This window comes from Leucopleurus acutus (genome assembly GCF_964270905.1).
Source record: "Leucopleurus acutus genome assembly, chromosome: 18".
In the NCBI taxonomy this organism is placed as follows: domain Eukaryota; kingdom Metazoa; phylum Chordata; class Mammalia; order Artiodactyla; family Delphinidae; genus Leucopleurus; species Leucopleurus acutus.
Window position 1 is genome coordinate 23,453,116 of NC_139160.1, and position 22,532 is coordinate 23,475,647.

The following is a 22,532-nucleotide window of genomic DNA, read 5'->3' on the forward strand; positions in this document are numbered from 1 at the left end:
GGCATGGACTTATATATACCACCAAACGTAAAATAGCTAGCTAGTGGGAAGCAGCCGCATAGCACAGGGAGATCAGCTTGGTGCTTTGTGACCACCTAGAGGGGTGGGATAGGAAGGGTGGGAGGGAGGGAGATGTAAGAGGGAAGAGATATGGGGACATATGTATATGTATAGCTGATTCACTTTGTTATAAAGCAGAAACTAACACACCATTGTAAAGCAATTATACTCCAATAAAGATGTTAAAAAAAAAAATCCACCCTCTTTGGTAGATTGAGCAGCCAAAGGAGCTTTCTGGAGAGCCAATGGTGCCAGACCAATTCAATTTCCTTGTCTGATGGATGAAAGGGAACACAGATAAGGAAACCAGCAATAGATGCCATCTTCTGGGGCTGCAGGAGAGATTTTGACTCTGCCCACGTGATGTTCTCATCAGTAGAGCAAAATGACAGGGTCCTGGTGGAGTGACATATAGAAGTAAGTCAAGAGGCCCTTGATGATCAACACGACTGAGACCCGGAGAGTCTGGGTGAAACCCAAGCTCTGGGGCCAACGTCACAGTGGGATGTTTCAAAGACTCTACTGAGACCAAAGGGCTCCTTTATTTGGCGATTTGGTGATCTTCTGCATGGGCTTCAAGCAGGGCATAGAGTAATCTCTCACGGGAGGGGCTAGTGTGGTTGCAGGGGCCCCTTGGGGGTAGGAAGCTCTGCCAGCGAGGGAGTGAGGTCTCTGAGGAGCTGGAGGTCTTATTCCCTGGGCCTAGCACTTTCTGTGGGAGGTGACACTCTGTGTCTTAAAGAGCCTGGCCTTGGTTGTCTTGGGTGCCAGGTAGAGACTCAGGTTTGGATGCCAGCTCTGATTCTCCCTGCTACCTGGGTGATCACAGAAGAGTCACTTACTCTCTCCAGGCTTCAGTTTCCTTGTCTGTAAAATGGGCATGATTCCATTTACTTTTTTGTATACTAATAATTAGAGGTTAAAATGAATGTAAAATGCACAGTGCCCAGCACTCAGTAGGCACCCAATAAATGTTATTTCCTTTCCTTCCTAACCCCAGGCTTCCCAGCATTGCTTATATTAGCCTAGATACAACACTGCCACAAAGGGTGTGTAATGAAACAAAAATCTCTTGGGGACTCAGAATCCCAGACCAGGAGCCTTGTAATATAAGACATATTCAGACAAAAAGTAAAGCACACTGAAGCATAATCACAAGTGGATAGAGCCAGTTGGACTTTGGGTTTTCGTTTGTTTATTTTTTTCACCTTTATTGAGATATAATTGTCAGATAACTTTGTATAAGTTTAAGGTGTACAATGTGATCATTTGATACTTATATATAATATATATATCCACTTATATTGCAAACAAATTTCCCCAATAAGGTTAGTTAATATTTACGTCACCTCATATAATTAGCATTTTTAATTTTTGTGGTGAGAACATGTAAGATGTGCTCTCTTATCAACGTTCAAATATATAATACAGTTTTGTTAACTATGGTCACCATATCCCCAGAACTTGTTCATTTTATAACTGAAAGTCTGTACCCTTTAATCAACATCTCCCCATTTCTTCCATGCCCCAGACCCTGGCAACGACCATTCCACTCTCTGTTTCTATGAGTTTGTCTTTTTTTAGATTGCACATATAAGTAAGATCGTATAGTATTTGTCTTTCTCTGTTTAGCTTATTTCACACAGCATAATGCCCTCAAGGTCCACCCATGTTGTTGCAAACAGCAGGATTTTCTTCCTTCTCATGGCTGAAAAATATTCCATTTTGTATATATATAAATATGTACATTTATATATGTATATAAATACACACACACACACCATATCTTCCTTATCCATTCACCCATTGATGGCCTCTTAGGTTGTTTCTGTATCTTGGCTATTGTGAGTAATCCTGCACTGAACATAGGAGTGCAGATATCTCTTTGATGTCCTGATTTCATTTCCTTTGGATATGTGTCCAGAACTGGGATCGCTGGATCATATGGTAGTCCTGTTTAATTTTTTGAGGAACCTCCATGCTGTTTTCCTTATTTGCTGCATTAATTTATATTTCTACCAACATTGCACAATGACTTCCTTTTCTCCACATCCTCGGCCACACTTATCTTTTTGAAGATATCTAAGAGATGTGAAGTGATATCTCGTTGTTTTGATTTGCATTTCCCTGATGAAACTGTTGGCCAGCTCTATGCCTTCTTTGGAAAATGTCTACCTCTGCCCACTTTTTAATAAGATTTTTTTTTTTAATTTTTTGGCCACGCTCCGCAGCATGCAGGATCTTATTTATTTATTTATTTATTTATTGCTATCAAGTTGTTTGAGTTCTTTATATATTTTGGACATTAGCCCCTCATCAGATATATGGTTTGCAAATATTTTCTCCCTTTTGGTAGGCTGACTTTTCATTTTGTTGATGGTTTCCTTTGCTGTGCAGAAGCTTTTTAGTTTTATGTAATCCTACTTGTTTATTTTTGCTTTTGTTGCTTTTGCTTCTAGCGTCAAATCTAAAAAGTCATTGCCAAGACCAATGCCAAAAAGTTTTCTCTCTCTGTTTTCGTCTAGGAGTTTTATGGTTTTTTAGGTCTTATGTTTAAGTCTTTAACCCACTTCAAGTTAATTTTTGTGAGGGGTGTAAGATAGGAGTCCAATTTCATTCTTCTGTATGTGATTATCCAGTCTTCCCAGCACCATTTACTGAAGAGAGTATTCTTTCCCCATTGAGTATTCTTGGCTCCCATGTTAAATATTAGTTTATCATATATGCAAAGGTTATTATCTGGATGATCTATTTATTGATATATTGGGGTATTGAAATCCCCTACTATAATTGTATTGTCTATTTCTCCTTTCAGATTTGTTAGTATTTGCTTTTTTTTATAAATAACATTTAGTTCCAATTTTTATCTCATTTCTTATCCTCCTTGAATCTCATAGCATCTTAATTGAAACCTGAATAGAAGCACGTGGGTTTTTTTAAAAAATATTTATTTATTTATTTATTTTTGGCTGCATCAGGTCTTAGTTGTGGCCCATGGGATCTTTCATTGCGGCACGCAGGCTCCAGAGCGCATGGGCTGTGTAGTTGCGGTACACGGGTTCAGGTGCATGGGCTCACTAGTTGCGGCGAGCGGGCTCACTAGTTGCAGTGAGCAGGCTCAGTAGTTGCGGTGTGCGGGCTTAGTTGCCCTGTGGCATGTGGGATCTTAGTTCCCCAACCAGGGATCAAGCATGCGTCCCCTGCATTGGAAGGCGGATTCTCAACCACTGGATCACCAGGGAATTCCCTTTTAGTATTTGCTTAATAACATATTTAGGAATTCCAATGTTGACAGCATATATTATTTATATTCTCTTGATGAAGTGACACCTTTATCATTATATAATGACCTTCCTCTTCTCTTGTTATAGCTTTTGAGTTAAAGTCTACTTTTAAAAAAAAATTTATTTATTTAATTTATTTATTTTTGGTTGCATTGGGTCTTCACTGCTGCTCACAGGCCCCCTCCAGCTGCGGCGAGCAAGGGCCACTCCTCACTGCAGTGCACGGACCTCCCATTGCGGTGGCTTCTCTTGTTGTGAAGCACAGGCTCTAGGCACGTGGGCTTCAGTAGTTGTGGTGCGCGGGCTCAGTAGTTGTGGCTCACGGGCTCTAGAGCACAGGCTCAGTAGTTGTGGAGCACCAGCTTAGTTGCCCCACGGCACGTGGGATCCTCCCGGACCAGGCTTCAAACCCGTGTCCCCTGCATTGGCAGGTGGATTCTTAACTGCTGCACCACCAGGGAAGCCCCTAACAGTCTATTTTAAGCTACTAACAACTTAGCTTTGATCTCACACAAAACTCTATCTTTTTATTCCCCCTTTGATGTTTTTGATGTCACAAATTACCTCTTTTTATATTGTGTATTCATTAGCAAGTAATTGTAGCTATAGTTATTTTTTAACACTTTTGTTCTTTAACCTTTTTACTAAAGTTAAGTGGTTAACACACTACCATATTACAGTATTAGAATATTCTGAATTTGATTATGTACTTACTTTTACCAGTGTGTTGTATTTTGTCATGCTTTCAAGTTACTAATTAGCATCCTTTCATTTCAGCTTGAAAAACTCCTTTTAGTATGTCTTGTAAGGTAGATCTAGTGGTGATGAACTCCTCTCAGCCTTTGCTTGTCTGGGAATGTTTTATCTCTCTTTCATTTCTGAAGGACAAGTTTACCAGATAAAGTATTCTTGGTTGGCAAGTTTTTTTGGTGTTTTTTTTTCCCTTTCAGCACTATACATTTATCTATCATTCTACTATCTTCTAGACTGCAAGGTTTCTGCTACGAAATTCACTGATGCTTTTTGGGGGTTCCCTTGAAAGCAATGAGCTTCTTTTCTCTTGCTGCTTTTAAGTTTCTGTCTTTGATTTTTTGATAGTTTCATTATAATATGTTTTCAAGAAGAGTTTTTTTAGTTGAATTTGTTTGGAGACCTATGAGCTTCATGTTGTCCCCCCCAGCTGCTCACAGCCCCCTAGTTGTGCAGCTCACAACTCAGCACTCTTGATGGAGTGAGAGAGAACTGGGCCTCTGTGGCTGCATCCTGCACAGCTGGAGAAGCCATATGCTCATTCACATGTTCTCACTTTCCCCTGTGGGGGGAAATCACAGGCCAAGAAGGGCTCTCTTGGGCAGGGGTGGTGGTTGATGGGATAAAGTCAACTTGGTCCTCTTACCCCTTCTAATGCATCCAATCTGATTTCTTTGCTCCAATGATGTCCTGGACTTTCTCCACTGGACTTCCACTAAGGCTCTCTTGCCCATGGGTGATTGTCTAAATCAGGGGCTCCTGTACTGTGGCCAAGAAGAGCTCTAGCCAGTTCATGAACTACTTCAGGGTTCGCAGGCAGGACAAAGGACCCTGATGCATGGGTGGGCTAGACTCTTCCTGGGTCCCTTGCTGTGTGATGCTGAATCCCACCGCTCCCATAAAGTACCTTTGTCTGTAGATGGATGCTAAATTGTTGTTGAAGGGGAGATATAATTGAGAGATGTCCTACTCCTCCATCCTGCTCCAGTTGGATTTTGTATTAGTCAGGGTTCTCCAGAGAAAGAGAACCGATAGGATATGTATGTATATATGGAGAGATTTATTTTAAGTAATTGGCTCATGTGATTATGGAGGCTGGGAAGTCCAAAATCTGATGGGTGGGCCAGGAAGCTGGAGACCCAGGGAAGAGCCAATGTGGCAGGTCAAATGTGAAGGTCATCTGCTGGCAGAATTCCTTCTTGCTTAGGAGAGGTCAGTCTTTATACTAATTTCTTTAACTGATTAGATGAGGCCCACCCACATTACGGAGGGCAATCTGCTTTACTCAAAGTCTACCAATTTAAATGCTAGACTCAGGTAAAAAAACACCCTCACAGACACATTCAGAATAAACTTTCACCTAATATTTGTGCACTATAGCCCTGCCAAGTTGACACGTAAAATTAACATTTTAAACTTCACACTGTACCCAAGTGACTGGGGGACCCTCCCCTCATTTCTGTCTCTACATTTTGCCCCCGCTGGGTTAGGGGTTTTCTTTCTGTGCTTCCAGAGCACATAGTGTCTTCTTAGAGGCAGGGCTCAGGACTTATTCATCTGGGTATCCTAGCAACTGGCATAGAGCCAGGCACATAGTAAGTGCTCAATAAATGTTTATTGAATGTACAAGAACTAAGAGATTATAGGTGCTTAGTGAGCCAGATGATAACCCTCTGTTGCCTTCTAGAACAAGGAGGATGCAGGAGGCCTTCATCTGTGCCTCTACGCCTGGATGTAGGCATATACATGGCAGTGTGGAGGCTGAATGCCACCTTTCCCACTACCAGCTATGTGATTCCAAACAGCTTAGTTCACCTCTCTGGCACAGAGCAGCCATTCAGTAAACACTAACTCTCATTCAATAAAACCAGAATTAGCTAGAAAAATACCTGTGGGGGAAGTTGACTAGACACTGTGCATTCTGATGGACCCCCAGAAAAGGCTGAAGGATGGTTTGGTCCAGGTTGAGGACAAACGCGATGATGGATGATGCAGAGGAGGGCAATCAGGGTGCTGTAATTTGTGTCTCTGCCAAGTATTAGACACATCTGATTCCATTGTTTAATCATCACAACAACTTGCAAGGCAAGAGAGGCTTCTCTTAAACCTTTTTTTGTGCCTTGAACCTCTGGACCCTTTTTCAGAATAGTTTTCAAATACAGGCAATAAAAAATAAAATTACGGGGCTTCCCTGGTGGCGCAGTGGTTGAGAGTCCGCCTGCAGATGCAGGGGACACGGATTCGTGCCCCGGTCCAGGAAGATTCCACGTGCCGCGGAGCGGCTGGGCCCGTGAGCCACGGCTGCTGAGCCTGCGCGTCCAGAGCCTGTGCTCCGCAACGGGAGAGGCCACAACAGTGAGAGGCCTGCATATCACACACAAAAAATAAATAAATAAAATGAAATAAAATTACAAAGGAAACAAATTAGTTTAAAATACAGTTTTTATAAAACTAAAACACATTTATGATAGAGTAATGTATGTGCCTCATTATTAATACATTAAGTATTGAGATCTGGCAAGTCTAAAAACTATCATTTTTAAGTAGATGAACATAAATGATATGTAGAGATATTGTAAATATCTGTAATTGCAGAGAACTGTAATGTGATATGAAAATATCTGTGATTTCTACTGCTGACAGTTATGGGCTACTAACACTACTGTGATTTTTTTGCCTATGTTCATAACTGAAGGGCATGCTAGATTTCAGTTAGAGATTAGTGAGAATAAAAATGACTTTTTTTTCCTATCCAAGTCCATGGACCCCCTGTATTCCATTCACAATTCCCTTGGCAGTCTATGATTAAGGTAAATTCTTTCATTCACAATTTACAGATGAGGAAACAGGAGTTCAGAGAAGTAAATTTTCAAAGATCACAGAGTAAGTGAAAGAGCTAGAACTCTTTCAGAAGCACCGTTTGCCTCTAAAGCTTGTTCTGTTTTCACTTTAGCAGCGCTTCTCAATCTTTAACAAGCATGTAATCACTTGGGAACCTTGTTAAAATGCGTAGTCCTATGCCCCACCCCTAGTGATTCTAATTCAGAAGATTTGTGGGGGGAGTGTGAGAGTCTGCGCTTCTAAACTAGGTCTCCAGCGACACTGTTGCTGCTGGTTCTGGGACTGACCACACTGCACTTCCCACTGATGATTTGACTCCTGGAGGAGAAAGAGATAACTCTGGCTATCTTGTCCTGAAGGTCAGAGTACCTTCTCGGTCAGGACCTGCGGATGTAACCTTGCTCTCACCATCTCCTTTTGCTCTCTCTTCCCCCTTCTGCTAACCATCTCTCCTTAAGCTGCCTGCTCTGCACATGATTCCTCTCTAGGCTCCCCCAGAATTCCATTTTAAGCTGGCTTCACTTAGATAAAAATGCTGTGGGAAAAGGAGAGGCCCCAGGGTGATTAACCTGTCAGGCCGTGGGGACGGCCCTGCCAGCAGCTCCCAGAGTCCCTCCCACACCACCCTTTGGACCTCAGTCCTGTCGCCTTCCTGAGCTGCGCTCCTGCTGAGCCCGTGTAGACAGGCTGAGACACACAGGGTGCGTCTAGCGCAGGGATGCTCAACCTTCGCTGGACGTGGAAATACCAGAGGGGCTTTAAAAACGTGTTGCCTGGCTCCCACTCCAGAAAGTCTGATGGTCTGGGGTACTGCCTGGACATTAGGAGTTGTAAAAGCTACAGAGGTGATTCCGAGAAACAGCCAAAGTGGAGAATCACTGACTTAGTGAGAAGAAATCGGTTATGTGCACAGCTGTGGAGTTATGCACCAGGCACCATGCTTGACGTTTTACACGTATCACTTTATTTCATCCTCACCGCAATTGTGTGAAGTGAAACGATCCCCATTTTACAGATGAGGAAACTGAGGACTCTTGTCCAAAGCCACACAGCAAGTAAGTATATGAGCCAGAATTTAAATCTTTATACAACTCTATAAAGTTGTATAAAGCTGACTATAAAGTTATATGAGGATTTTCCACTGGGGGGTGGGGTGGTGGATGGGGGTTGGTGCCCCTGACCCCCGTTGTTCAGCGGTCAACTGTATTGCTATTCATTATTTTTAAAAATCCACTTATTGTTGTAATATCTGTACAGTACTTGAAATAAAAAAACAGCAAAGCCAAAGAGATAGGCAAGTAAAAATGAACATTTTTGGAAAAGCTACCGTGTACAGGCACTAATCTGGTATATCTGTAACTATGAAATCATTAAACTCCCCAAATTACCCTCTGAGGTACATATTATTATACGCATTTTATGGGTCAGGAGACCAAAAGAGAGGCTACAAAACTTTGACCAGGTCACTCTGCTAATAGAAAGTGGATCAGGGATTTATTTACACTTAGGTCTATGTGCTCTTCTATAGATTCCATGCTCCTTAGAGAACAGTGAATCCAAGTGGCTCAGAAAAGGCTGTGCCTTGCCCAGGCACACAGCTCATTAGCTGCAGAGCTATAGGACCAGAGCCCATGTCTTCAGTCCCCAAATTACAGAAACTCAGGTGTGTTCTTTGAGAAAAATTGCCACCTTCAAACATATTTTTGAAAAAGAAAGCACAAAATTCTCAAATAAATCTTTATGGGCTAATTTAAGTTAGACATGCAGTGTTATCAGAAAATGCCCTGATAGTAACGAAGATAATAACGAAGATCTGTGGTCCTCTCCCCTCTGAAAGCACTTTGGATGGAAGAATACAGTTTCCCAAGGGGCATCAGCATAAATATTAGCAGCAGGACGAGAAAGACTAGGTACCTTCCTCCTCTGAAAGCGGATCAAATTGGTAACATGTGTGGGTGTGTCTGCTTAGTGGAGTGGTTGGAGAACAAGACCAAAGATGACTCCATGTCAAGTGAAAACATCTTCATATAGAGCCAAACATGTGCAGATCCCATTAGAGCAATGCAACTCAGTTGCAGGTGCTACCTGGCAGCTCTGCACCTGGCTCTGTGAAACACACTAATTGGCTTCAAGGTTTAGTCGGACACCTGACTGGCTGGGCTGTAAAGGAAAATTTTAAACACAGCAGCGTGGTAGGTTTGCAGCCTGGAGCCCATGCAGAGCATTCTACGCGTAATGGAGTATGTGCTTGACATTGGCGAACTCATACACCAAGCCCCAGAGAGAAAATTTAAAATAATGCAGTATTACCCAAGACAGATTCCAGTGAATAGAAGATCTCCCAGTCACCTGCAAAATGAAGCAACAATTCATGCCTGGAGCTGGAAATAAAAAATTTAGCTTCAAAGCCCGTGCTATTAGGCCATGGGTGAGAAACTTTGCCCATTTACAAAACAGGAAGGTTCAGTGCTCTGGTGACTCCGTGCAAAGGCAGAATGGCTCTTGGATGGAAAAAATCTATGTTGCTCTTCCTCGCAAAAATATGAATAATGCCCTGAACAAACACCTCTCTCCAAGGAGTCCAGAGCATTCAGTGCATTTCTCTCCATTGGTTCCCATTCCTTTCTCATTAGTCTCATTGTCTCCCTCTGTGGGCAGGCAGGTGGGTGGTATTCCAGAAGGAGAAAGCAAGGCGAGGCAGGCTGGGGCACTGGGCTTGGACCCGCAGCTCACGGATGGTCTGGGAGGAATCTCACCCAGGAGCCCCGAGGCTGCGAGAGTCCTGAGGTGTCACTGGTGCAAGAGCGAAAAAGAGGCCAAGAATAGGAGAGGACAAAGCCGATGGGCTCACTAAGAGAAAGAGAAACGTTCACTGCCATTGTGGATTTCTAACTCCCAGACAGCAAAGACCAAAAGCTGTTTTAGGCTAAGGCAGCCTTGGGAACAAAATTGGTGGTGTTGGGGGTTGGATGGGGGACGCACAGCCTAGAATTAAGTAGAGTCGACTGCCACACATCCCCTCATTGAATCCAGAAAGTCGGAAACCATATTGTAACTGAACACTAAAAATCGTTAAACCTCTTTTGGTTGATCGATTTGTCCCCCGAAGCCAATTTATACCATGGTAATCACACCACTGCCCAAGAATGACGCTCTGAGCAGTTACCGCCTGACCTGCTGACCTCCACTAACGAGGTGTTCGCGCCTCCAGATATTTCTGGTCAGTTTAGCCCGACCGTTCTTTCCCCAGGGGTAACCGTCAGCCAGGCTTTGGGGGAGAACATCCTACTCCCTTGATATTAAGAAATACAAGAGGCCCTCAGACCTACTGACACCAGACACCACTCAGAGCCCTGAGGGAAGAAGCTATAACCGACAGAGCATTCCTGAACCACACGCCAGACCCTAGGAACCGCCCTTCAGGCATTATGGCTCTATTAAAAAATTAATCCAAAAAGGAAGATGGTAACACATTAAAATCATCTATTTGTTGTTGTATTTCCACAGAGTAATATGGAGGGCATAGCTGCTTCACATATATCTTCAGCAAAAAATTCAAATTAATAATTTCGTTATTTGCATACTTTCAGGTTTTCTCTGATTTTCCTCTTCATTACGTTTCTTAAAATTTAACATCACACACACCCTACATATGCTTGCAGTTTTCATATCACGGTAAATATGTACTCAATTATGTCTGTAGAGGAAACCGATGTTCCATACGTAAATCCCATTAACAGAGTCAAATATAACAGACTCACTGCGTGATTCTGTATATTGTTCTTAATTCACCAGACTGCTGTGAAAAACATATTCCTCCCCTGATGAAACAAGATCCAAGCTCGCATTTGATGGTAAACAGACTCTTCATGTTATGTTGGCCCAACATTGTCAGTCCTCCTTTCTCTACCGACTTGAAAACACTTGATCACAGGACAGTCTCATGACAGCATGAGTGATGGCAACACACACTGTACCCTCTGAAGGTCTAACTGGCCTTGAAAGAAAAGATAATTAAGATGTGACCATTCCCCAGGGCACGGTGTGTGTGGGGAGATGATGAAAGGGTGGGAGACGAGAAACAGAGGGCACGACCCTCCATACTCTCCCCCTGTTAGACGCTGGAAACTGAACAGTGGCCTTATTCTTCACTTACCCCAAGTACGGGATCCTGGCATGTATGCAGACATTCAATGACATATTCCAGGGGTGACAGCTGGGTTGTGTCAGCATTTCTATTACCAATGCTTATGTTTAGAGTTCTTTATGCAGTCGAAAGTGCTGTGGGTCAAAAATTGACATGAAGATATACCTCAGGCAAAAAACAACTAAACAAACCCAGGAAGCAGGCGCTTTCTCTGGCATTTGCATTAGAAGATAAATACAAAAATCAATTTTAAAGCACTGTTGGGCTGATTTCTATTTTTTTCCCTTGCTTATTTTGGTATGAGAGGTGAAAACCCAAGTTTCATTAAAGGCTTCTGAGAAAATCCACATGTCTATGATTTTGGTTTCTGACAGCTGCCTTTAGAAGTGATGCCATCAATACTGTGTCCTGAGGGACAAAGGGGCAGAGCATCTCCCCCAGCATGGAGGTCTAAAAAGAAATTAGAGCAGGGCCTGTACGAGGGCTCACAGGGCAGATGAAGTTACATAACACATAAGGTTAGTGTCTTTTCTTCAAGAGTTGTACAACGGAAAAAATTTAGTGTAAATTCAATTTTAGCAAGTCAGCTTTAATTTTAATTGTATTTGGAAAACTAAATACATAGAAGTATCTTAGAGTTTATCCTTTACAATTTTAAAGCAAAACAAACATGGCAGTATTTATTATTAATTATTTTCACAGATAGGATTTAAAAAAAAATCTGTTTACAAGGGGAAAAAAAGCCGAACAAAAATACAGTATATAAGTGAGTACAAAATGCAGTGGAACAGAATGCAAATTGAATACCTAAGTACCAAGAAGCTGAGGAACAAAGCATACATCAGGTCCGAGGGGGGTCAATTAGGGAAGGCTGCATTTCTGTGTGTACACGCTGCTCTTTCTGCAACACTGCTATCCAACATTCCAGGCCAGCCTGGGAGATGCAGACTGTGCAAATATAGTCTGACATCTCACCACCAGAGGAAAACTATTATTAGATATTTTCATCCTACTCCAGAGGCACGGAAGCCAAAATGTAAAGTTTCTGAAGTCAGCTCTTGGTTATCCACATTCATAGACGGAAACAGCAAAAGCAAGAGTAGATAAATGGAAAGATCGATGAGTTGGCTTTGGAATGCACTTATTTTTTTGAATATAGGTATATCTATGTTCATGGAACTCACAAGTCTGCTATTAATATTATAGTCATGAGGAGGTAGAAATCTCCAAGAGTTAAACCTTTTCACCATTTGATTAGAGCAGGTGAAAGAACAGAGAGTTACATGACAACCTTAAAGACTCAGTCTTACAGGAATAAAGACACAGACCTCCTAGAGAACGGACTTGAGGATATGGGGAGGGGGAAGGGTAAGCTGTGACAAAGCGAGAGAGAGGCATGGACATACATACACTACCAAACGTAAAATAGATAGCTAGTGGGAAGCAGCCGCATAGCACAGGGAGATCAGCTCAGTGCTTTTTGACCATCTAGAGGGGTGGGATAGGGAGGTGGGAGGGAGGGAGACTCAAGAGGGAAGAGATATGGGAACATATGTATATGGATGACTGATTCACTTTGTTATAAAGCAGAAACTAACACACCATTGTAAAGCAATTATACTCCAATAAAGATGTAAAAAAAAAAAAAAAAAAGACCCAGTCTTAGGTTGGTGACTACAGTTCTATGGGTTCTATTAGACAACGCTCTGTGCAAAATTTAATTTTGGAATCCGGCATAAAAGCATGGCTTGAACCAATAACCCAGTCCACACTTGGGAATACTGGAAAGCAATTTTCAAAAATTCTTCTGAGCACTCAATTTCCTTTCAAATGCAAGTTACCTCTTTTTATTTCAGTTCTCTCTCTTTTTAACCTTAATTTTTTCCATTGCCTCTCTTACTTCTTTCAGTAAATGCAGGCTTCTTGTTCTCATCTGTATTATACCGAGTAATTTCTCCATTTCTCTCCCCAAGAACTGCTGCTTCACTTTCATGAGCTGTTTTCTGAACCTTGCTCTAGACGTTCTCCTTGAAAGCTCTTACCCAGCAGTGTTTCAAATAAAATCTCAACAAAGTTTCCTCCAGCCACACTCTAAGTCAGAGAAGCTCACACTGCTAAACTCCACGACTGAACTTTCGCTCTGAGCGATCAGATGGACATCACAGGCTTCTGCAGCACAAGGAAGGACATTAGGGACTCCTTGCTCATGCCAAGTGACACTGCATCCTGCCATAAACCCAGTTCCCAAATTATAACCCAAGGGCACAGCTGTCAAAAAAGGAGCCGAGAGCCACGCAAGCCCCGTTAATTCTACCATGATTCCTGCACTGTCTACAGTTAGTGCAGTAAAGGTAAAGCACATGGGCTTTGGCGTCAAGCCAGACTGGACTCGGATTCCAGTCCCACCTCTTACTAGCTGTGTATTCTTGGCAAAGTTCCTAAGCTCCTCTGGGCCTTTGTCTCTTCATCTCTAAAATGGGCACAGAAATAGCAGCTGCCTCTCAGGGGTGCCATGAAAATTAAGAGAGAGAACGCAGGCAGGCTGCTTGGCACAGCAGTTCCCGACTGCTGATTTAATTGTCCAGGGCATTTACTCCTCTAAGGTGAGGGGCTAGTTTGAAATTTACGGTTGACATCTAGCCTGAGTGATCACATTCTGCCCATGTGGCACTGAACTCCCTCCTGATGTTGGAGACTGCATATCTGTATCTATGTAATAGTCTGTTCAGACTTAAAACGTTGGCCAGTGCTGCCAGGCACTGCTGAATAGAGCGGAGGGGGACAGGGTTATTACGACAGGAAGAGAAATGAACAGTACTTAATGAACTTCCATTTCAATTGAGCAGGGCTTTTAATAAAAAAAAAAAAAGGAAGAAAAAGCTTTTTATAAATTCTTTGCTCAGCAACAATAAAAAAAGGGAAAAGCGCACTCGGCTGGGAACAGGAGCTACAGAGCTCATAAAAATTATTAGAAGGAACATTTTCTTTGTCTACCATACCCAGCAATTTCACTAGTGGGCAGTGATCCAGATCACTTAGATTGCACCTAAAAAACGAGTCCAGAGAACCTTCTCAACTTTTCCAGCTAATAAATCATCTAACCTCCTAATGTGTCTAACTCCACCATAAATAAAATGTTGGCTCCTAATTCATGGCATATTTTTGACAAGTAGATGACACTGACCTAGTGTTAACAGGATATGCTCTTTGGATATGCTCTTTTTCCACCAGGAGGGAGGCTCAGTGCTGACACATTTACTCACTGCCATTAAATCCTCCTTGTAGCCAGAGGCCTTTGTCTAGGAGGTGCTGGGCAAGGTGCAGAGTCTCTGTGAATGGTGCGGCTCCCACTGTGCCAAATGAGCTGGCCTCCTAGTATATTTCACTTCTTGCTGCAGCCTCTGTAGCTCGTCCTAAGTGGGTTGAGTCATAGAAACTTCATATTTTTTGACATTAAGGGCCTGGCTAATTCATCTTCCCCCACAAATGTCATTAAACTACCTTAAGCTAATTGCCAAATGTGTTGCAGATTCATCATTAGAAGCTCTTTCAAGGTCCCCCATGACAAGCAGAGGATTTCTATACGTGGATAAAGTACGTTATTTCTTATGACCCTGCTGGGTAATCACAAGCATACCCAATAATACAACTCTTAATATTTCTTAATTCAAAAGTATCAGGAAAAAAAAAGTTCTCTATATTTAAGAATCTGCTTTTTTCTTCTATTTAGTTTGAGTTTACAACACATCTTAAGGATGAACCTATTTTGTATCTTTACTGCCTGATATAGTAAGTATTCAATATTTGTTGAATAACCAAAATGCACTTCAAACTAAATAAAGGAAATGACTTGAAGATTAAATAAAACAATGTCTCCCTCAGTGAACATACTTTTTTCCTTACTAAACTTCTCTCCACTTTTTTTTTTAATTAATTAATTATTTATTTATTTTTATTTTTGGCTGTGTTAGGTCTTCGTTGCTGTGCACGGGCTTTCTCTAATTGCGGCGAGCGGGGGCTCCTCTTCGTTGCGGTGCGCGGGCTTCTCATTGCAGTGGCTTCTCTTGTTGCGGAGTATGGGCTGCACGCGCACGGGGTTCAGTAGTTGTGGCTCGCAGGCTCTAGAGTGCAGGCCCAGTAGTTGTGGCACATGGGCTTAGCTGCTCCGTGGCATGTGGGATCTTCCTGGACCAGGGATCAAACCTGTGTCCCCTGCATTGGCAGGCAGATTCTTATCCACCGCACCACCAGGGAAGCCCAACTTCTCTCCACTTTTGACTTCATGCTGGAGACTGGCACCATCAACTATACTGTAAATGGCATTCTGTGCTCCCCTTTAATTAACTGTCTACTTGACTTACACTTTCTCTGGAATCTGGGAAGTAACTGCTTTGTTTTTCAAAGGTCTTTCCTAATCCCTCAGATTGCATCTAAGATGTAAGAATAAACAGAAACGGGCTTCCCTGGTGGCGCAGTGGTTGAGAGTCCGCCTGCCGATGCAGGGGACACGGGTTCGTGCCCCGGTCCGGGAAGATCCCACATGCCGCGGAGCGGCTGGGCCCGTGAGCCATGGCCGCTGAGCCTGCGCGTCCAGAGCCTGTGCTCCGCAACGGGAGGGGCCAAGGCAGCGAGAGGCCCGCGTACTGCAAAAAAAAAAAAAAAAAAAAAAGAATAAACAGAAACTGCAACATCAATAAAGAACTTAATTAAGAAGACTATGCAATGACAGCAAATACATAAAAGCAATCTTAACTGAAGATAGGTAACCATTCAAATAAGCTTTTTAAAGATAATAAGGAGTTGAGTGGGTAGCTGTTTATCCAATTTTATAAGTATTCCGCCTTTTAGAGACTGAGTACCGAATTAATATCTACCTAAAAAAATAGTTGTATCATCTGAAACTACACCAGCTAGTTGAACTTAAATTCTACATTCCTGAAGAATTTTTTAAAGGCAATGCTGGGACTTCCCTGGCGGCCCAGTGGTTAAGACTCTGTGCTTCCAATGCAGGGAGCGTGGGTTTGATCCCTGGTCGGGGAACTAAGATCCCACATGCCACACTGCGAGGCCAAAACTTAAAAATAAATAAATAAAGACAATGCCTTAACTGATTTGATTAAGGGGATAAACAATCCAGACCCTGCCCTGCTACATATTAAAGATGGCCCCTCATTCTTCCACAATCCTCTATATCCTCTCCCTTTGAATCTAGGGGGGCTCCATGAAAGAGTTTTCCATTAAAACTGCCCGTTTTCAGACCCAGGTTGAGTTGGCAGCTTCCACTTCCTGTCTCTTAGACTGCAGCTGCTGTGGTGTGATGATGCCCTAGTAGCTCCGGGTAGAAACCTCTGTACAAAGGAACTGAGGCTCCAGGCCAACACCCCCGGTTAACCTCCAAGCCAACAGCCCCAGCTGATGCTGCATGGAATGGAGATGAGCTGTCTCCACCATGCATTAACCAAACTGCAGATTCAAGAGTAAAATAAATGATTACTGGCACACCAAACCTTAATTCAAGGTATTCTACCAGATGGGACACTGAAAGAAGGAATAATTATATTTTTTGAGCACTTGCTGTATGACTAAATGCTTTATACAACCTTATTCCCTATAATAACCTTTTTAGATAGGATTCTTATTTTCTCTATTTTATAGATGATGCAATTATAAGACTTGCAGATTAATTGCCCAAGATCATGTGATAGGAAGATGCTATTCAAAATCAGATCTGTCTCTTGGGCACATGCTCAGCAGATAAATGAGAAAAGAATGAAGGAAATTCCAAACTAATGCTGGGGACTCAATTTTTCATGAATACAGTATGGAGAAGAAAATGATGTCAATTAACAGGTATGTCCTGAGGGTACCCCAATATCGCTTAGCATAACTTTCAAAATCAGCGGTAACATTTTTTGAAGCATAGTATTCAGAAAACAACGTTTTTTTAGTACTTACAACTTTATGATGTCTACCAAGTGCCAAGTGCTCCACACTGAAGAGGTTACAAAGACGAACGACAAGATTCTTGCTCTAAAGGCTCTTGCACTTTTGTAGAAGAAATAAGTCATGTTACACAAAGAGTTGTTTCACAAGGTACCATAAGTGAGGAATAAAGTGCTGTGGGAATTTATTCATTCATTAAAGAAATATTTATTGGCTGCCAGTGTAGCAGTGACCAAGACAGATATGGTCCCTGCTCTCAAAGAACTGATGATTCATGATATTACTTTTGCTGGAAGCACCAGAAAAGGAGGGAGAGAGATTTTAGCTTGGCCTTAAACTATACTGAGGCTTTGGGGATGTGGAGAATTAGGAGGGTTTTTGAGGTACAGGGTAACAGTGAGCAGAAAAAAAATAAAAAATACTAAAGCACAAGAAAATTAGGACACACAGGGGGATTTTAAGAACCATATTTTAGTGACTCTAAGAATCAATCAGTTAAGTCAGCCATTCATAATTTTACGTACCAAAAGAAAACACAGTCGGATTACCCTGGTGGTGCAGTGGTTAAGAATCCACCTGCCAATGCAGGGGACACAGGCTCGATTCGTAGTCCGGGAAGATCCCACATACTGCGGAGCAACTAAGCCCGTGCGCCACAACTACTGAAGCCCGTGCATCTAGAGCCCATGCTCTGGAACAAGAGAAGCCACCCCAATGAGAAGGCTGCACACTGCAACAAAGAGTAGCCTCTGCTCGCCACAACTAGAGAAAAGCCCGCGTGCAGCAACAAAGACCCAATGTGGCCAAAAATAAATAAATAAATTTATAAAAAGAAAGAAAGACATAGTTAACATTTACAGCAGTAGCTCTCCACCCAGGGCAATTCTGCCCTCCAAGGAACATTTGGCAACATTCACAAACATTTTTGATTGTCACAACTGAGGGGGTGCTACTGGCCTTTCATAGGTACAGGCCCCTTGTTGCTAATCATCCTACCATGTGCAGGAGAGCTCCCCACAAAGAGAAATTATTCAGCTCAATAAGTCAATATTGCCAACACTGAAAACTTCCCCACTGAAGAGCTTCAAGATGGAGGAGTTAAGATGTGGAGCTCACCTTCCTCCCAACAAATACATCAGAAATACATCTACATGTGGAACAACTCCTTCAGAACACCTACCGAACGCTGGCAGAGGACCTCAGACTTCCCAAAAGGCAAGAAACTCCCATGTACCTGGGTAGGGCAAAAGAAAAAAGAATAAACAGAGACGAAAGAATAGGGATGGGACCTGCACCAGTGGGAGGGAGCTGTGAAGGAGGAAAGGTTTCCACACATTAGGAAGCTCCTTCACTGGTGAAGATGAGGGGTTGCGGAGGGGAAGCTTCGGAGCCACGGAGGAGAGCACAGCAACAGGGATGCAGAGGGCAAAGCGGGGAGATTCCCACACAGGGGATCGGTGCTGACCGGCACTCACCAGCCTGAGAGGCTTGTCTGCTCACCCGCTGGGGCGGGCGGGGCTGGGAGCTGCTACTTTAACCCCGACCTGTCTGGGCAGGAACAGACGCCCTCAGGTGACCTACACGCACACGCAGGGCTAAATCCAAAGCTGAACCCCAGGAGCTATGCAAACACAGAAGAAAAAGGGAAATTTCTCCCAGCAGCCCCAGAAGCAGTGGACTAAACCTCCACAATCAACTTGACGTACGCTGCATCTGTGGGATACCTGAATAGACAATGAATCATCCCAAAATTGAGGTGGTGGGCTTTGGGAGGAACTGCAGGCTTAGGGTTGGCTTTCTGCACCTAATGTGTTTCTATTTTTATGTTTACCTTAGTTTAGTATTTAGCGTTTATTATAATTGGTAGATTTGTTTTTTGTGGTTTGGTTGCTCTTTTCTTCCTTCCCTCCTTACCTCCTTCCTTCCTTCCTTTGTCTTTTTCTCTCCTTCTCTCTCTTGCTCCCTCTCTCTCTTCTCTCTCTCTCTCTCTCCCTTTTCTTCTCAGCCGAGTGGCTGACAGTGTCTTGGTGCTCCAGCCAGGTGTCGGGCCTGTGCCTCTGAGGTGGGAGAGCCGAGTTCAGGAACACTGGTCCGCCAGAGACCTCCCGGCTCCAAATATCAAACAGCGAAAGCTCTCCTAGAGATCTCCATCTCAATTCTAAGACCCAGCTCCACTCAGCGACCAGTGCCAGACACCCTATGCCAAACAAATAGCAAGACAGGAACACAACCCCACCCATTAGCAGAGAGGCTGCCTAAAATCATAATAAGGTCACAGAAACCCCAAAACACACCACCGGATGCGGTCCTGCCCACCAGAAAAACAAGATCCAGACTCATCCACCAGAACACAGGCACTAGTCCCCTCCACCAGGAAGCCTGCACAACCCACTGAACCAACCTTAGCCACTGGGGGCAGACACCAAAAACAACGGGAACTACGAACCTGCAGTCTGCAAAAAGGAGACCCCAAACACAGTAAGATAAGCAAAATGAGAAGACAGAGAAACACACAGCAGATGAAGGAGCAAGGTAAAAACCCACCAAACCAAATAAATGAAGAGGACATAGGCAGTCTACCTGAAAAAGAATTCAGAGTAATGATAGTAAACATGATCCAAAATATTGCGAATAGAATGGAGACAATACAAGAAACGTTCAACAAGGACCTAGAAGAACTAAAGAGCAAACAAACAATGATGAACAACACAATAAATGAAATTAAAATTCTCTAGAAGGAATCAATAGCAGAATAACTGAGGCAGAAGAACACATAAGGGACCCGGAAGATAAATTACTGGAAATAACTACTGTAGAGCAGAATAACGAAAAAAGAATGGAAAGAATTGAGGACAGTCTCAGAGACCTCTGGGACAACATTAAACACACCAACATTCGAATTATAGGGGTCTCAGAAGAAGAAGAGAAAAAGAAAGGGACTGAGAAAATATTAGAGGAGATTATAGTTGAAAACTTCCCTAATACGGGAAAGGAAATAGTCAATCAACTCCAGGAAGCACAGAGAGTCCCATACAGGATAAATACAAGGATAAACACGCCGAGACACATATTAATCAAACTATCAAAAATTAAACAGAAAGAAAAAATATTAAAAGCAGCAAGGTAAAAACAACAAATAACATACAAGGGAATCCCCATAAGGTTAACAGCTGATCTCTCAGCAGAAACTCTGCAAGCCAGAAGGGACTGGCAGGACATATTAAAAGTGATGAAGGAGAAAAACCTGCAACCAAGATGACTCTACACAGCAAGGATCTGATTCAGATTTGATGGAGAAATTAAAACCTTTACAGACAAGCAAAACCTAAGAGCATTCAGCACCACCAAACCAGGTTGACAGCAAACGCTAAAGGAACTTCTCTAGGCAGGAAACACAAGAGAAGGAAAAGACCTACAATAACAAACCCAAAACAATTAAGAAAATGGTAATAGAAACATACATTATCGATAACTACATTAAATGGATTAAATGCTCCAAACAAAAGACACAGGCTTGCTGAATGGATGCAAAAACAAGACCCACATATATGCTTCTATAAGACACCCACCTCAGACCTAGGGACCCATACAGACTGAAAGTGAGGGGATGGAAAAAGATATTCCATGCAAATGGAAATCAAAAGAAAGCTGGAGTAGCAATTCTCATATCAGAAAAAACAGACTTTAAAATAAAGACTATTACAAGAGACAAAGATGGACACTACATAAGATCAAGCGATCAATCCAAGAAGAGATAGAACAATTGTAAACATTTATGCAGGCAACATAGGAGCACCTGAATACATAAGACAAATGCTAACAGCCATAGAATGGGAAATCGAAAGTAACACACAATCATACTAGGGGACTTTAACACCCCACTTTCACCAATGAACAGATCATCCAAAATGAAAATAAATAAACACAAGCTTTAAATGATACATTAAACAAGATGGATTTAATTGATGTTTATATGACATTCCATCCAAAAACAACAGAATACCCTTTCTTCTCAAGTGCTCATGGAACATTCTTCAGGATAGATCATATCTTGGGTCACAAATCAAGCCTTGGTAAATTTAAGAAAACTGAAATCTTATCAAGTATCTTTTCTGACCACAACGCTATGAGACTAGATATCAATTACAGGAAAAAACTGTAAAAAATACAAATACATGGAGGCTAAACAATACACTACTAAATAACCAAGAGATCACTGAAGAAATCAAAGAGGAAATCAAAAAATACCTAAAAACAAATGACAATGAAAACACGATGACCCAAAACCTATGGGATGCAGCAAAAGCAGTTCTAAGAGGGAAGTTTATAGCAATACAGTCCTACCTCAAGAAACAAGAAACATCTCAAATAAACAACCTGACCTTACACCTAAAGCAATTACAGAAAGAAGAACAAAAAACTGCCAAAGTTAGCAGAAGGAAAAAAATCATAAAGATCAGATCAGAAATAAATGAAAAGGAAATTAAGGAAGTGATACCAAAGATCAATAAAATTAAAAGCTGGTTCTTTGGGAAGATAAACAAAATTGATAAACCATTAGCCAGACTCATCAAGAAAAAAAGGGAGAAGACTCAAATCAATAGAATTAGAAATGAAAAAGAAGAAGTAACAAATGACACTGCTTAAATACAAAGGACCATGAGAGATTACTACAAGCAACTATATGCCAGTAAAATGGACAACCTGGAAGAAATGGACAAATTCTTAGAAAAGCACAACCTTCTGAGACTGAACCAGGAAGAAATAGAAAATATAAGCAGACCAATCACAAGCACTGAAATTGAAACTGTGATTAAAAATCTTCCAACAAACAAAAGCCCAGGACCAGATAGTTTCACAGGCGAATTCTTTCAAACATTTAGAGAAGAGCTAACACCTATCCTTCTCAAACTTCCAAAACATAGTAGAGGGTAGGATCACTCCCAAACTCATTCTAGGAGGCCACCATCAAACTGATACCAAAACCAGACAAAGATGTCACAAGGAAAGAAAACTACAGATCAATATCACTGATAAACATAGATGTAAAAATCCTCAACAAAATACTAGCAAACAGAATCCAACAGCACATTAAAAGGATCATACACCATGATCAAATGGGGTTTATCCCAGGAATGCAAGGATTCTTCAACATATGCAAATCAATCAATGTGACACACCATATTAACAAACTGAAGGAGAAAAACCATATGATCATTTCAATAGATGCAGAAAAAGCTTTTGACAAAATTCAACACCCATTTATGATAAAAACCCTCCAGAAAGTAGGCACAGAGGGAACTTAACCTCCACATAATAAAGGCCATATTACAAACCCACAGCCAACATCATCCTCAATGGTGAAAAACTGAAACCATTTCCTCTAAGATGAGGAACAAGACAAGGTTTCTCACTCTCACCACTATTATTCAACATAGTTTTGGAAGTTTTAGCCACAGAAATCAGAGAAGAAAAAAAAATAAAAGGAATCTTATTCAGAAAAGAAG